This window comes from Aotus nancymaae, unplaced genomic scaffold (genome assembly GCF_030222135.1).
Source record: "Aotus nancymaae isolate 86718 unplaced genomic scaffold, 86718_ANA_hifiasm-v0.15.2.pri h1tg000072l, whole genome shotgun sequence".
Taxonomy (NCBI): Eukaryota; Metazoa; Chordata; class Mammalia; order Primates; family Aotidae; genus Aotus; species Aotus nancymaae.
The window spans coordinates 4,847,276-4,863,017 of NW_026988487.1; the positions used below are offsets into that span (position 1 = coordinate 4,847,276).

Sequence of the window (15,742 nt, forward strand, 5' to 3'; positions counted from 1 at the left end):
TGGGATAGAAGGTCATGACTGCTTGGTGAGTCTTTCACAGGCACAGGAAGGGTCAATGCTTGTACCTATTAAAGAATGAGTAATATGGGTAGAGAAGTATTTGTAGGGATTCTGTATATGTTATAAAAAATCTTGCATCTATTAGAGTTTTCTCATTCAAGCCCTCTGCTTAAAAAGCAAAGTAAGGGATGAATTAACATATTTAATAGACAAAGGATTATTCCTATTAGTATATAAAGAACTTGTACAAATCAGTAAGAAAGACAACCTAACAGAAAAATGGTCAGAATTACAGATAATTTACAGAAGAAAAAAGAGTACCAATAAATATTTAAAAAATTGTGTACTCTAATAACGAAGGAAATAAAAATTTAGATAACAATGAATGAGAGATTATTTTTTAAACCTATCAGATCTGCAAAAAAACTAAAAAGTAAGAAAGCCCAGGATTGAATGGGATTGTGAGAAAATAGGGACAGTCATATACTGTAGATGGATGCACCAATCAGTAGAGTCTTTATGGAGGGCGTTTTGGCCATACCTATTGAAATTTTAAATGAACATGCGTTCACCCAGAAATTCCAATTCCAGATTTTTGTTTTAGAGAAACACTTATTCATGTGCACAAATACGTACAAGGATACTCATTACAGAGTTGTTTGCACTTGTGAGAGTTAACCTAAATGTCCATCAAGTGGAAGTTGATTGAATAATTATTCACACACACACACACACACACACACACACGATGGAAATTGACAACAGTTTAGAATAGTGAGATAGATGTACACATGCCCAGACATAGGAAGATCGCTGAGATAGAAAGTTATTTTGCATATTTTATATAGCATATGACACGTATAAATATATATAATCTTATTATTTAAAAAATCCAAACAGTGCTTTCATATGTGCACTGTAAATATGAGAATGCATTTTTAAAAAGTCTACATAGATAAAACCTAAAATGTTATATGATTACCTCTGGGGAGGAGGATGGCGTTGGGGGTAAGAGGTGGAAGACAAAGAAGAACTTTTTTCTTTTACTCAATGTATTTTTTTATTGTTTAACATTTTAATCCTGAGAATGTGTTCTCAATTATTTTATAAGAAAAAGTCAAGATGTGGGAGCATGTGTCATTCCAGAAAAGTGCAGCTGGGGACATATGCTGGGGCCAGATGATGCAAGCCCTGTATCTCAGGCTCAAGGTTAAACCCATTCTGCAGGCAATGGGGAGCTATGGGAGGGTCTACAAAGAGAAGAAAGGGATAAAGCCTACATTTCTGATGGCCGCCCCTGGCAGCAGCTAGAGAATGGGGGATGCAACAGGGTCACTATGTGTTTATCAAACAAATAGGTGAATGACTGATTGCTTGTGGGAAAGTCTGAGTGTAAAATCACAAGTTTCACCTCTGAGATGATTTGTCTCCCTCTTTCCAAATCAGTTCAAAGAATGCGTTAGCAGCTTTGAAGTCAGTTTGAAAAATGAGGGCGCCAGATTGAATACAAGTCGTGAACCATCATCATTAGTGTGATTATTCTCAGTAGTTGAGTCTTGACTCTTTGGTGAAGTTTGTCATAACCAATTTGTTGGTAGTAATGAAGTAACAGTGTTTGCAAGCAGTGTACTTAGGAAAAGTGAGAGCAGCCCCAAGATTATGTTTATAGAATTATTATCCCCTATGTGTGGCATTCTGATATGTTTTCTTCAGTGGAGGGGAAGGGATGGGCATCAGGCAGGGTGCTGGGAGAAATCAGACTTATGTGTCTTTCCTGTGACATTTATTGGACTGGGAGGATATTTTCAGAGCCACGGTCTTGAGGAAAGGATTATGGCCCCCCTTATAGCTGAAGTACCATAGAATTGAGTATGTTGTTTAAAATAGCTTTCCATTCATTCTATTCCCAGGTGAATTTCTAATCACTGACCCTGACGCTCTGGTCACTTCCAAGTTGTTCACTTTGCCATTGGTATGCTGGTAAACCAGCTCTCCAGGAAGAAGAAAAAAGCCTGGTTTGTAATGTTTGCCAATTTCCATGATGTAAATTGCTCCCACTGTGGCAGATTTCAAACCACCAATGGTTTAACAACTAGCTTACAAAATTCTTGAATACTTTACAGTCAGCTTTCTGTGAGCTGGTATGAGTTGCCCCAGTACACCATTGCTCCTTGACCTGAAACATCATTGTAATTGAAAACAAAACAAAACAAAATCCTGTGTTCTGTTCTAACATAGGGAATGGCTTGGTGAAGAGGTATTATTAACCTACATCTCTCCTGTCTCTCTCCTCTACTTTGTCGGGAACTCTTTCTTGATAGCACAGTAACCTAAGTGATAATAACCCCATTTTATGGAGGAGAAAGCTGAAATTCAGAAAGAAATAACTTGCTCAAGACTCTATGTGTCAGTATATCTGGATGTAAATTCCCTCGAGAAGAATGGGGCTCCCCCAAGTTCCAGTGCATCAACTCCTGCGTGACAGACCCTTATGATCAAATATAGCAGCTCATGCACAGTCCTCTGTAGTTATAAGGAAAACAGCATGACTTAAGTGTTTCCACAAAGATTTAATTCTCATAATACTTTTACCATTTATGAAAACATTAAGTGAAAAGTGATTGGTTAATTGTAAATGTGAGAGATGTTAGTTAATAACTACTTGTTCGTATCGACAATAATGTCATTCATCCTCACAGTGGCCGTATGTCATAGGCAAGATGATCTCCAGGCTGGAAGTGAAGATGCCAAGGGTCTGAGAGGTTAATTCATTTACTTGAGGCCTGATAGCCTGTGAAGGGCTAATCCCAAGGGCTGGATCTGCAACCCATATCTTCAAAAGCCCAGCATGTTCCATCACATTGCTTCTTTGTACATGTCCTTTCTTCTCTACTGGGTTATGACCCTGTGAGGGCCAAGATTCTCCTTTGACTCTGATGTCTTTGCTGTTCACCAGCCAAAATGAGCTTTGATTTCCAGGAGGTAGTTTTTGGCCTGGACTAGGTAACACGGTTAGCTAATGCAGTCTTTCAACTGATTCTCATACTAATCCCTTAGCTCTCTAAGGGAGAAATCCAGATAGACCTTTTACATCAGATAAGGCACTTGGGAAATTGCAGCTAAGTAAGAAATTGTTGTTGACTGAGTTCTCCCTATCTGTGCAACTGGAAAAGAAGCCCAAGGTTCCTGTACAAAATGGAGCTGAATCATGAGCTTTATAAAGAGGGCTGCACATCTGTCAGGTCGCTGACATGAGATGTCTGCTTCTGAGTTCCCAGTCTACCCACAAAGGGTTTGCATTTCCCACCATTCCCTCCATTCCCCACCACTCAAGTGGACTTGCACACATTTCGCCTTCTTGCCTGCACCCAGTTGTTGTGATTTCCTGGCTTTTCACTCCAAGACTTATTTTCTGCCTTGTGGTCAGTCTTTAATAACCTGCTGAGAAACAGAAGGAAGGCCAGAGTGTAACGAAGGATGGGTAGGGTTGCGGGAGGTGAGCCTGAAGTGAGACGTACGGGCAATATGCATTGTGTACTGACTTGCGTTCAAACTTTTTCTGGTAGGTGTGTCTTTGCAACAGTAGGTTACATTCCTCCTACAGGAGCCAATTCCTGTTCCTCAGAGTAAATAGCACAGTGAAAAAGTAAATATTTATTGAATGAAAGCCAGTGAGGAGAGCTGGTGTGGCCTCGGGCAGGTCACTTGACTTGTCTGTACATCACTTTGATAATCTTAAAATAAAGGTAGGAATAAAAATACTCCAAAGTTGCAAGGTATAAAAAAGGGATCAGCAAACTGTTCCTATAAAGGTTCAGAGAGCAAATACTTTAGGCTTTTCAGGCCATATGGTCTCTGTGGGACTACTCAACCCTACTGTTTACCACAAGAGCAGACACAGAACAGTGAGCGTGGCTGTGTTCCAATAAAACTTTATTTATACAAACAAGCAGTGGGCTGATGCTGGTATAGAGAGAAGGACTTGAGAAATGAGATTAGACCCATGGGGGCTTAACTCCTACCTTGGACACTAGAGAATTGACTTCAGGCAAGTTCATTAATCTTTCTGATCCTGAGATTGTTCGGCCATAAAGGCCATGTCGATAATACTAACTTGCAGGGACGGTTGTGAGAACTGGATGAATATATATCTAGTATGTATCCTGGGGTCTGGAACAGGTAGTCATTGCTGCTTTCATTATTATTTTCATTATTCTAGCTCTACTATTCAAGGAGTCTCTGAGTCTCAGAATCCCGCTGGTATTGTTAGTTTAGGCATCTCTGAGACGTAGGCTGACAGCTCCTAGGTGACATTTCCTTTGAGAAACAATAAACAATTTGAGCAGATTCCTTATCCAGGCTTGTGCCATGGGGATAGATAAAGAGAAGCTTTAGGAATAGCATTCTGGGTGGGCTGGTGGAACTTTACTTTTTAAAATGCCAGCCTGGGTCAGGCACAGTGGCACACAATCCTAGAACTTGGGGAGGCAAAGCGGGGGGACCACTGGAGGCCAGAAGTTTAAGACCAGCCTGGGCAACATAGAAAGACCCTGTCTCTCCCAGAAAAAACAGAAAATGCCAGCTTGGGCCCCACCCTCTGGTATTTTTTCTTTTTCAGGCAGCCTGTGCCCTCTGCTCTGAGCTTCAGAGAGGCCCACCTAGGTCCCCTCCGTGTGTTATCCTGGCCTTTGCTCCCATTCCTTCCCAAGGCCTCCATCAGAGGACCTGGAACCTGGCCTCTTAGGTCACAGGAAACACAGACCTGCAGGTCAGGTGCAGGTCATTGACTGTCAGGGTTCAGGTGGCATCGTGTAATTCAAGGCAAGTATGGGAAATAAAGCCAGGTCTTCTGAGACCTGGGGAGTGATGAGGAACTGATCACAGTATCCCCAAGTAGGGGTTGAGCAGGTAGCCCTGTTGTCAAATTGCCCAGGTGTGAATCCTGGCTCGCCACTTGTTACCTGTGGGACCCTGGGCAAGTGCTGATTACCTAATGTGGAAAATGAAGACTATAATTGTACCTATGACATAAGAGTGCAGGAAGGGTTAACTATGGCTGTTTCTTCTAAGAAGCAGCTTGATGTCCAGCTGCTGAGGGGCTTCTCTGTTCCCTCTCTCCAGCATGCATACTTATCGGCTTGCACAAGACCCCAAGTGCTGACTTCAGCTCTGGATTTTACATGACTGTGGCATTGCATGATTGCATAGTTTGATTTCTCGGTAGCTCTTCTTAGCAGTCATTTAATTATTTCTTTAATTCATTCTTTATTCATTTACATATCTCTTCATTCCACATTAATTGGGCATCTACTTTGTGCCAGGCATTATGCTTCCTGCTCAGATTACAAATAAGACATGATGCTTGCCTCCAGGGAGTTGCTCATCTAGCAGGTAGTAGATAAGCAGACAACTGGAGTACAGTGCAAAAGTGCAATACAGACATGTACATAGAGGAAGGGCAGGTGGCGAAGTCAGGGGAGGGTCTGCCAGGAAGTGGTACTTAGAATGCTTTTACTATGCAGGTGAGAGCGGTTGGGGAAGGATGTTTCAAGCAGAGAGAAAAGCATATACCAAGGCTTGAAGTGCTGTGCTTTGTTCAAGGCCTTTGCCATGAAAGGTACAAGTATTTGTGTGATTAGAACATAGGAGATAGGAGAGAGAGTCTGAGGTCTGGGAGCCATGGGGAAAGGTGGGGGTCAGATGATAAAAGGCCTTAGGGACCCTACTAAGTGGATTAAATTTCATCTTTATTCCAAGGGCCATGGGGGACACTTGAAAGATATAAAAGCAGGAAGTGAAAGGTCAGATGAGCCCGGGGGCTGCAGGGGAGGCTTCTGGAGACTTCCTCAACAAATCGGCTCTGTTGCCATTGCAGCCACAAGCCCTCAGTGTATAGCAATGTTTTTTCCTTTTTGCATTATTTTTTCTTTTTTGGACAAATCCATAAGAAAATGTCATTTACACTCTAAAGAGTGTTTTGCCCAGGGCAGAGCTGGACATCAGGCCAACCTGATTGCTGTAGGAAATGAGGTACTTGGCGTGAATAGGTAATGGTCCCAACTATTTTACAGAAAGCTCAGAACTTCAGACTTGAACTCTTTCAGGATGCGTTTTCCGTCTCCCAGTCCCGGGTAATTGCTCCCTGCACTGTGTACCCTTTGTGTTTTGTTCAAGTTTTGGCTGACCTCCACCTGTTTCAGATGCAGGGAGATAATCTGTCTCCCTTGTCAGAGTCCTAACCTCTCTGGAAGAGCATGGGGCTTACCTCATCTTGTGTCCTCCACGGCCCGCTGCAGAGTTGCCTGCCCAAGGGAGATGATTAATTAAGATGTTGTTTAAAATCTGATTGTTGTTTTAAATCTGATTTAAAAATTCCCTCCTTTACTGTATGGGTGAGGAATTTAAGAGGGAGGGAGGAAGGGAACAAAGAAGGAAGGGAAGAAGGACAGAAGGAAAGAAGGAAGAAAGGAAGGGAAGAAGGAAGGAAAGAAGTTTTTTTCTTTTTTCTGATATTTTTTCTTCTTTTACTGAAGGCTCCCCTCTCTGGCTGGCACTGCACCTGTATTGCTCATTTCGTTGTCAGGAAAGGGATGGTTTCACCCTGTTTTCATAGATGAGAAAAACGAGGCTCAGAGAGGCCAAGGAACCTGCCCACATTTGTGAAACAAATTACTGTCCCATCTGAGTCTAGACTCAGTTCTCTTTCTAGCACATGCCACATCTCCCTGGGCCTGAGGCTGCAGTGAGGACCCACGCTGCACTGAATCTATCAGCCTTGGGGTCTAGGTCCTCATTTGGCCTCCGAATCTTTGACATGGGATGCAGCTGCTCTCTTGGAGGGGCCACCAGGTACCCAGACACACACAACATAATGCCTTAGCCACGGGAACATGGTGGAGACTCGCGTCATGGATATATGAAACCCATGGGGCGGAGGAAGGAAGCAGCTGATTTCTGAGGCCTTGTAGCTACAGGGAGGGCTGGTCCCTGGAGCTGTGGCCTTTGACAGACAATCCAGACACTGTGAGCCTGTTGCCTGGGAGAGGGAGCTCTGGGAATAAATAGCTCCACCTCACTCTCTCCCCATCGTCTAGTCTCTCGCTTGTCACAGGACTATTACTGGTCCCAAATGGGAGTGAGAGCCAGGGAACCTGCTAATGGGTGCCAAGGTCAGTCTCCTGGGATGCAGAGCAGGATAAAGACGAGTGGAAAATGAGTCTGGAAGGGAAAAGATTACTAGACGGTATAGTACCCGGGGAAGTGGGGAAGCTCTGTCCTGGGACTTGTGGATGGACAGGGCCCAGGACTCGGGTGTCTGCTAAGTGTGTGTGTTCCTGCAGCAACGTTCGCTTTCACAGACGGCCTTCCCCTTGTGAGGTAAGTCTCCCTTTCCTAGGGCTTGCACAGGTAGAAGGGCAGGCCAACCTGCTACTGAGTGAAATTGTTACCTCCCACCCAGGGCGCCCAGCTTTCTCCCAGGACAGCAAACCTTCTCAAGAGCAGGATGGGCCCTGGAGACAGAGTAACTGTTTCTTTCTTTTTTTTTTTAATTGTACTTTAAATTCTGGGGTGCATGTGCAGATCATGCAGGATTGTTGCATAGGTACATACATAGCAACGTGGTTTGCTGCCTCCATCCCCCGCCGTCTCCTATATCTGGTATTTCTCCCCATGTTACCCCTCCCCACCCCCTGCTCTCCCTCCTCTAGCCCCCTTCAACAGACCGCAGTGTGTGATGTTCCCTTCCCTGTGTCCATGTGCTCTCATTGTTCAACACCCACCTATAAGTAAGAACATGTGGTGTTTGATTTTCTGTTCTTGTGTCAGTTTGCAGAGAATGATGGTTTCCGGATTCATCCATGTCTCTACAAAGGACACATACTATTTTTTTATGGCTGCATACTATTCCATGGTGTATATGTGCCACATATTCTGTGTCTGTGACTGTGTTTCTTAAGGCAGCAGCAGAGTGGGTAGCACTCCTCCCTGTACTGCCTGTATAGGTGTGTATTGCAAAAAAAAAAAGGAAAAGAAAAAATATCTGTATTGCAGACACTTTTGAACTGTAGTCTAATTGTTCGCTTATCTATTACCTGCTAGATGAGCAACTCCCTGGAGGCAAGCATCATGTCTTATTTGTAATCTGAGCAGGAAGCATACTGCCTGGCACATAGTAGATGCCCAATTAATGTGGAATGAATAGATATGTAAATTAATAAAGAATGAATGAAACAACTAAATGATAAGAGCTGCTGAGAAATCAAATCATGCATTCATGCAATGCCACAGTCATGTAATATCCAGGGCTGAGGCCAGAAAAAAACAATTTTGTCTCCCTTCTAGTCAAACAGGAAGACTACATTTCCTAGTTTCTTTTGCAGTTAGAATGGGCCATGTGATTGGATCCTGGCCAGTAAGATATGGCTGTGAATGAAAGATGACACTTCCCAGTCTCAACATTAGATCTCTTGAGTCGTTGTCCACAAACTCTGGTTTTCCATCTATGCTGCTAGAAGCAAAGGACTCTCTTCTTCAAAATTGATGGTGGTACCTGTGATGGTTAATTTTAGGGTCCACCTGACTGAATTAAGATATACCTAGAGAACTGGTAAAGAATTACTTCTGGGTGTGTCTGTGACGGTGTTTCCAGAGAAGAATGGTGTGTGAGTCAATGGGCTGTGTGGGGAAGATTAGCCCTCAACGTGAATGGACCCACAGCTAATTGGATGGTGCTTGTCCACATTGAAGACTAACCTTCCCCACTCAGTCTATCTCTCCCTCTCCCCCTTCCTCCCTCCCTCCCTCCCTCCCTCCCTCCCTCCCTCCCTCCCTCTCTTTTCCCCTCACTCTCTCTCTCTCTCCCTCTCTGCCTCAGCCTGTCCCTCTCTGTTTCACCCTCTCTGCCTCTCCCTCTCCGCCTCTCCCTTTCTTTCTCCCTCTCCCTCTTTCCCTCCCCACCACCGTCCGTATCCTATTGGTTCCATCCCTCTGGAGAATCCTGATTAATGCAGTGGCTGTATGTTTAATATAGCAGTGTCCTAAATGGGAAAAAGAACTTGGATCCCTGAGTCACCCCCTGCTCAGAGGACACCTACCAAAGAGAGTTGACATTGATATTGAACTGTAATGTAAGAGAAATGTAAATTTTTCTTATGTTAAGCTTTTGGGGTTGTTATAGCAGCTAGCTTTAACCTCACTAATTAATACACTCTTCTCCTCCTAGTTTTAACATGCCTAATTCATGCTACCTCAAAAGTGTGCTGAGCCTTTAAATGAAAATATTCAGGGAAACATTTCTACCAGTGTGTGGGAGGAGATACTACCTCTATTTTGGCATTTTACTCTTAGAGAAAGATAAAAATGACACCTGATGCTGACTCTGTGTTCAATACTATGCTACGCATTTAAAAAATATGCTTGGCATGTTCACACATATTAACTCAGTTAATCCTTTCAACAATCATGAGAGATTCATTACCTCTGCTTGGCATAAGAAAAAACTGTGGCTCAAAAAAAATTAAATAACTTTCAATCATTGCACAGCTGGGGGGCCATCAAGTTACTAATAATCTGGAAGGAAGAAGGAAACTTTAGATGACACAATACAAGAAAGACTCAAAAAGTCATATGAAGAACAAGACATTATCTGTAATGCAGAGGGGACCAGAGTCAATGAGCTGTCAGAATTCAGAAAAGTTCAACAAGGATCGTGTAAAACACACATATATGTTCTCAGTGGAAAAAGAAAAAAAGAGAAGGCAACACCCTACCCATTTTTGTGAAAAAACTGAGGCTCCTAGAGGTGAAATGTCTCATCCATGTCACCTGGCTAGTAAGATGGAACCCTGGGATTGGAACCCATGTTCAAAGCCCACTCTTTTTTTCTTCTACTGATAATCAAACCTCCCCTAGAAAGTGATCAGTCTCTAATCAGAGCTTCTAGAACTGTTCCTGCTTAATTTAAAAAGGAACCCACCATGTAGCCACATTTCAACACTAGAGGAACTGAGCTTGGGTGATGGTCCTGCACCTTCGGTAGGTGGGAGCAACTGGCACATAAAAGGATCCCAACTTTGACAGATTTCTTCACCCAAATCAAAGTCTTACATTCACTTTGCTTCTGCTAATATGTGTGTGTGTGTGTGTGTGTGTGTGTGTGTGTATGTAGTTATGAATCTAAAAACTATCAGTATCAACCTATAACTTTAATTCTTTTCTTTCCAAAAGCCATCAATTTTATAGAATGTGCTCAAGGAGAGCCCAACTAGCTCTCTCTTTGATCTCAAATGTGGGCTGATGTGTGGGGGTTTCTTGGAGTTGGTAGAGTAGTTATTTCCTGAGGTTTCTGGCAGCTAGGGTAACCAAATGTCTCCTCTGTTTTTATTAAATTATGCTCTCCTACTAAGGTTTCCTTGGTGTCATCAGTTCTTCTTAACTCAGCTTTCTGTGAAGCCCGGCTTGTTTGCCGCTTGAGTGAGGGTTCAGCTGTCTGCATTCCTGGAATTAAGCCACTTGCCCCACTTCCTCTTGTCAGTGTCCAGTCTCCTCTTGAAAATATTTATTATCTATCTTTCATTCTCTGCTTCCCTTGGGTGTTTGACAGATCCATAGTTATTTTCAGACTTTGCACACTGCAGGAAGGAGTCTGGGTTCTCTCTGATGCTGGGCTTCTCTCTATAATTGGTTTGGGTCTTTATCATGCAAACTTCCCTTCTGAATAATTCTGTAACAAGAGTCGAAAAGATGGTCTCAATGGTTTGACAGTTGTTTTAATTCACTGGAAAGAAAACAATTGCTCTAAGCCGCAATGACTACTTGTCTACCTCTGAATAGGGAAAAATAATTGGAAGCCCATGGCTGAGCTGCCTACTATTAGTTTAGACTCTGGCAGGCAGGGAACTCCATGGCATTCTGCTGGTGGGAGGATGAGCTCACTTCTCTTTGCCCAAAGGATGGTAAATATCTGAGGTGAAAGTATTGCTGGATGTCTACAGTAGCGATCTCCTCAGTCCCAGAGTAACCCAGTTATGAGGAGGGATGCTGACGTTTCAGGGACAGAGGATTAGTATAGTAAGATGCAGTGTTGAGCAATCTGAGAGACCTGGGCTTCAGTCCCGGGTCTGCCACTTTACTAAGATGAGGCTATTGAGCAAGTTCCTTCAACACTATGAACCTTTGTTGGGCTCACTGTGCTTAGGGACAAGTATTATTTTTTAATGACAGAATACTATTGGAGGATTGGATAAAATCATGTTGGTAAAGGGCTTAGCATAATGTCTGGCACATGGAAGGTATTCATGGGGTTTTAGAGAGGTTTTCTTAATATAACAAACAATAGAAAGCCATTGTAAGTTGTGAGCAAGAATATGGCATAGCCATATGGGATCTGGAAATACATCTGGGACTTAGATCCAGAGAACCTGTGGAGGGGAGGGAGAGGCAGCTTTAGATCCCTGCTGGTCAGATGGGAATAAGCGCAAAGCCCCACTCCTCTAAACTTGGTGGCTCCCTGGTCCCCTCTCTTTCCACCTCCTGGTGACCACCAATCTGTCTCTATGGATCTACATACTCCGGATATTTCACAGAAATGAAAGCATGCAGCATGTGGCCTTTTGTGTCTCGCTTCTTTCACGTAGCATAATGTGCTTAGGTTCATCCCTGGTGCAGTGTGTATCAGTACGTCATTCTTTTTTATGGATGAATAATAGTCATTGTAGCATATTTTGCTTATCCATTCATCCATCCATAGGCATTTGGGCTGTTTCCACCTCTTGGCTGTTGTGAGTTGTGCTGCTGTAAACATGCTTGATGTGTACTTGTTTGCATACCTGTTTTCAGTTCCTTGGGGTATATTCTGGCTACTTATTTTAATTAATCTCTGCTGTGTTTTTTGCCACCACATTTTCTGAGGGGCACCATGACAGAGTGATGAGGCATGAGGACTCTGGTGCCTGGCTCTCTTCTTTGCTGCTTACTGGTTGAACCATATTGGTCAAAGGGCTTGACCTCTCCGTACCTCTGTGTTCCTCTCTGTAAAATGGAGTTCATCCTCTGTAGGATTGTGATGATCAGATAAATTGACACCTGTAAAGCACATAGTCTGTGTGTAATGCACATTAGCAATCACTGCTGTCCTCTCTTTTTAGTACTTACTTCCTGGACTCTCCTTTTGGAGCTCGCTCGTATTAGGATCTTTCATTGTTTCCTGGAGCAGCCGGTGACTAAAGTTTCTTCCTGGGTAAGGTGGTTGAGCCACTGGGCTGTCCCATTAACACAGAGAGTCCTGGGAACTTTGGGAGTCAGCTTCTCAGGAACAGGAAGAAGGCACCCACCAAGTTTAGAGGAGTGAGGCTTTGTGCTTATTTCCATCTGACCAGTAGGGATCTAAAGCTGCCTCTCTCTCCCCTCCACAGGTTCTCTGGATCTAAGTCTCAGATACATGTGCAGATCCCATATGACTATGCCATATTCTTGCTCACGACTTACAATGGCTTTCTATTGTTGGTCATATTACGAAAACATCTCTAAAACCCCATGAAGTAGATAGCTTTCTCTCCATTTCATTTTTGTGTACCTGCTTGCAAAGAGGGTAAGGGAGATTTCTCTACTTTCTATGGATAAGGAGTCTTTGACTCATAGGCATGACATAATTGTCAAGTGTCATCAGCATGTGAATTGCATAGCCCAGACTAGAAGACACGAGCAGACCCAGGAGCACCTGCTAATTCTGGTTTGCACACTGCCTTCCCTCTCTGACCTCCTGGTATCAAACCCAGCTGATTTTTCCTTGGTCCACTTTCATCTGATATGTACTAAGCCAGTGAATTCTGATCATGCCCAGAGCTCCTGCCAGGCTCATTCTAGCTTCAGATCTTAGCCCCAGCTGTTCTGTTTGTCTGGAATACCATCCTGCCTCCCACCTATTCCAATCCTGCCACCTGGCCGGCCTAATTCAAATCCCTCTTTCTTCACTAAAGTTTCCTACTGAGCTTTTCAATCAAGACCTTGTTCTTCTTTTCTGAACTTCCTATCAATTTTTCAAGTTGCTGCTCTTTGGCCCTCAGCTAGCACAAGCAGTGTCTTTGTGTGAATTACAAGAAGGCATTCATTTACCCTAGGCTGATGAATTGCAAAAGGATGTCTTTAGTCTTCTTCTCAGCTGGGCACCTTTGGACAGTGTGCTGACTGTACAACCATACTCAGCCAACTTGCCTATCTGAGAGTTTCAAAATATTGCTTTCTGAGTGTTAAACATTCTTAAGTCACATAGATTGCAAGATTTCCATGCTCATTTGTTGTGTCTTCCCAGTTAGATTTGAAGCTTCTTGAGGGCAAGAACCACTGGTTTTCTTCAGTTTTCCCCACTGTGCCTGGTCCAAAGCCAGGTGCTAAGTCTCTGGTGTCCAGCAAATGAAGTGACTTAGAGAAGTTTGTTAGCCTTGGCTCTGAAGGGACCCAGCAAAACTCTTGCAGGAAAGAGCTGACTGACACCCACAGGTGACCTTAGCCACACTGGCTGTTTCACTGTTTTGGGGGCACACCCACTGACTGCCGTTCCATCATTTTGAGCTTTATCAGCTGAAATGGCACTCTTCAGGGAAGGCTTCTCTCTCAGAAGCCTCTGTTAGAATCAATTTCTACCTCCCATAATTTTCAAGGTGGCCTCTTCTAACCCACAGTTCTCAACTCTCAAAAGTATTTCTTAAGATGCAGCTCAAATTTTTACGTTTAAAATCTGTATCAGGGAGGTATATCCCAAAATACATTGGGGCCACATCTCCCCTTCTGTACTATGTTCTTTTGTGGACAAGGTTTGTGCCTGGCACATAGTAGGCCTTCATGCAATGGCTTTTGAATCTGTGTCCACCAGGTTCCCTAGTTGTGTACGTTTTCCAGCAATGCATCTTCATTCACTGCAGCAAAGGTATTTGTATCCCTTCTATTAGCACTATTTGACATTTGTTTAACACTTTGCCCAAGCTTTTTCTCATCTCTTCTGTGGTTTTGTTTTCTCAACCTGTTAGGTTGTGAGAAAAGAAATTATATGCATTTCACTCATGAGGCACCTTAACTCCAGGAAGCAGAAGTATCTTATCTCATTGTCTAGTGACAGGGGTGAGGCTGTGACTCACTCAGGTGACCACTCAGGCACAGTGACAGTTTAGCTCTAGGTTCTTTCTCTTAACTCTTGTCTGAAGTTAACCACTCAATGTCCTTAGAGTTCCCAGAGTCTGATCCCTGGGGTAAAGAGGGCAATTTGGGTGGGAGGGGTCAACATCCTCGTCAACTCTAGAACCTGCTACAGGTTGAGCATTGCAGACCCAAAAATCTGAAGTCCAAGATGCTCTAAAATTCAAAACTGTTTTGACTGTTGACATGGTGCTCAAAGGAAAGGCTCATTGGAGTATTTTTGATTTTCAGATTTGAGATGCTCTAGAGTGGTATTCTGCAAATATTTCAAAACCTGAAAAAGTCAGAAACACTTCAGCCTTTCAGATAAGGGATAATCAACCTGTAGTACATCTCACTGTATTCATGTGTCAGAACCTAGCATCCTGGGCCCCTAAAAGAATGGCTTTTTTCTTTCATCCACTCTTAATTCTACCTTTCTATCTGAGCATCTGTTTTTCTGTCTACAGTCCCAAAGGGAAGCACTATTCCATTCTGGCATCAGCTAAGAAATGTTCACCCGAGGCTTCTCTAGCCTCAGCCTTTGCTGTAACCTGTATGCATTTGGAACTGTTTGGAAAAATACCTTTTTTTTTCCCCCCTTGGAAACTATTTTCTAGAGGAAAGCAAATGTTCTCTTGCAGATAGAAGAGTAGAATCACCTGTGACTTTGAAAAAAACATTAAAAAATATATTGATGGCATGGACTCAAGAATCAGACTGATTTAATTGGTCTGGGGTTGGGAACGATTGGCAGAGTTCCTGTACCTTGGGTCCTGTCTTAGTCCATTTGGGCTGTTTTTAATAAAATGCCATAAACTGGCTGTATTATAATCAACAGAAATTTATTTCTCACAGTTCTGGAGGCTGGAAAGTCCAAGATCAAGGCAGACTCAGTGTCTGGTGAGGGTACTTTCTGCCTTATTGATGGTGCCTTCTTGCTGTGTCCTCACATGGCAGAAGGGGTGAGGCATCTCTCTCCTGCCTCTTTTATAAAGACACTAATGCCATTCATGAGGGCTCCACTCTCATGACCTCATCACCTCCCGATAGCCCTACCTCCTAATACATTTGCCTTGGGGGTTAAAATTTCAACATATGAATTTTAGGAAGGCACAAACATTCAGATTAGGCCAGGCATGGTAGCTCAAACCTGTAATTTCAGCACTTTGGGAGGCTGAGGCGGGAGAATCACTTGAGCCCAGGAGTTTGAGATCAGCCTGTACAATATAATGAGAGCTTGTTTCTACTAAAAATAATAAAAATTAGCCAGGCATGGTTGCACACACCTGTAGTTCAGCTACTGGGGAGGTTGGGGTGGGAGCATGGCTTGAGCCCAGGAGATCAAGGCTACAATGAGCTATGATTGTGCTACTGTACTCCAGACTGGGAGACAGACTGAAAACCTGTTTCAGAAACAAAAAAAAAATTCAGACCATAACTTAAAGAGTAAGACTAGATGGCTACAGTCCGAAAGGACAGCACTATCCATTCTGGCATCAGCTAAGAAATGTTCACCTGAGGCTTCTCTAGCGTCAGCCTTTGCTTTAACTCTGTTTCCATTACACACCAG

At 43.3% G+C, this 15,742-nt stretch overlaps 1 long non-coding RNA gene across 2 annotated transcripts in view; it reads left to right on the forward strand.

Annotated features, from left to right (window-relative positions):
• The first annotated feature begins 7,208 nt into the window (after positions 1-7,208).
• LOC105724754 (uncharacterized) overlaps positions 7,209-15,742 on the forward strand; it is a 98,040-nt gene continuing 89,506 nt past the window's right edge. For both annotated transcript variants that reach the window (XR_001109105.2, XR_010339123.1), the window contains exon 1: positions 7,209-7,377. This is a non-coding gene — a long non-coding RNA (uncharacterized LOC105724754). The remainder of the gene's footprint in view (positions 7,378-15,742) is intronic.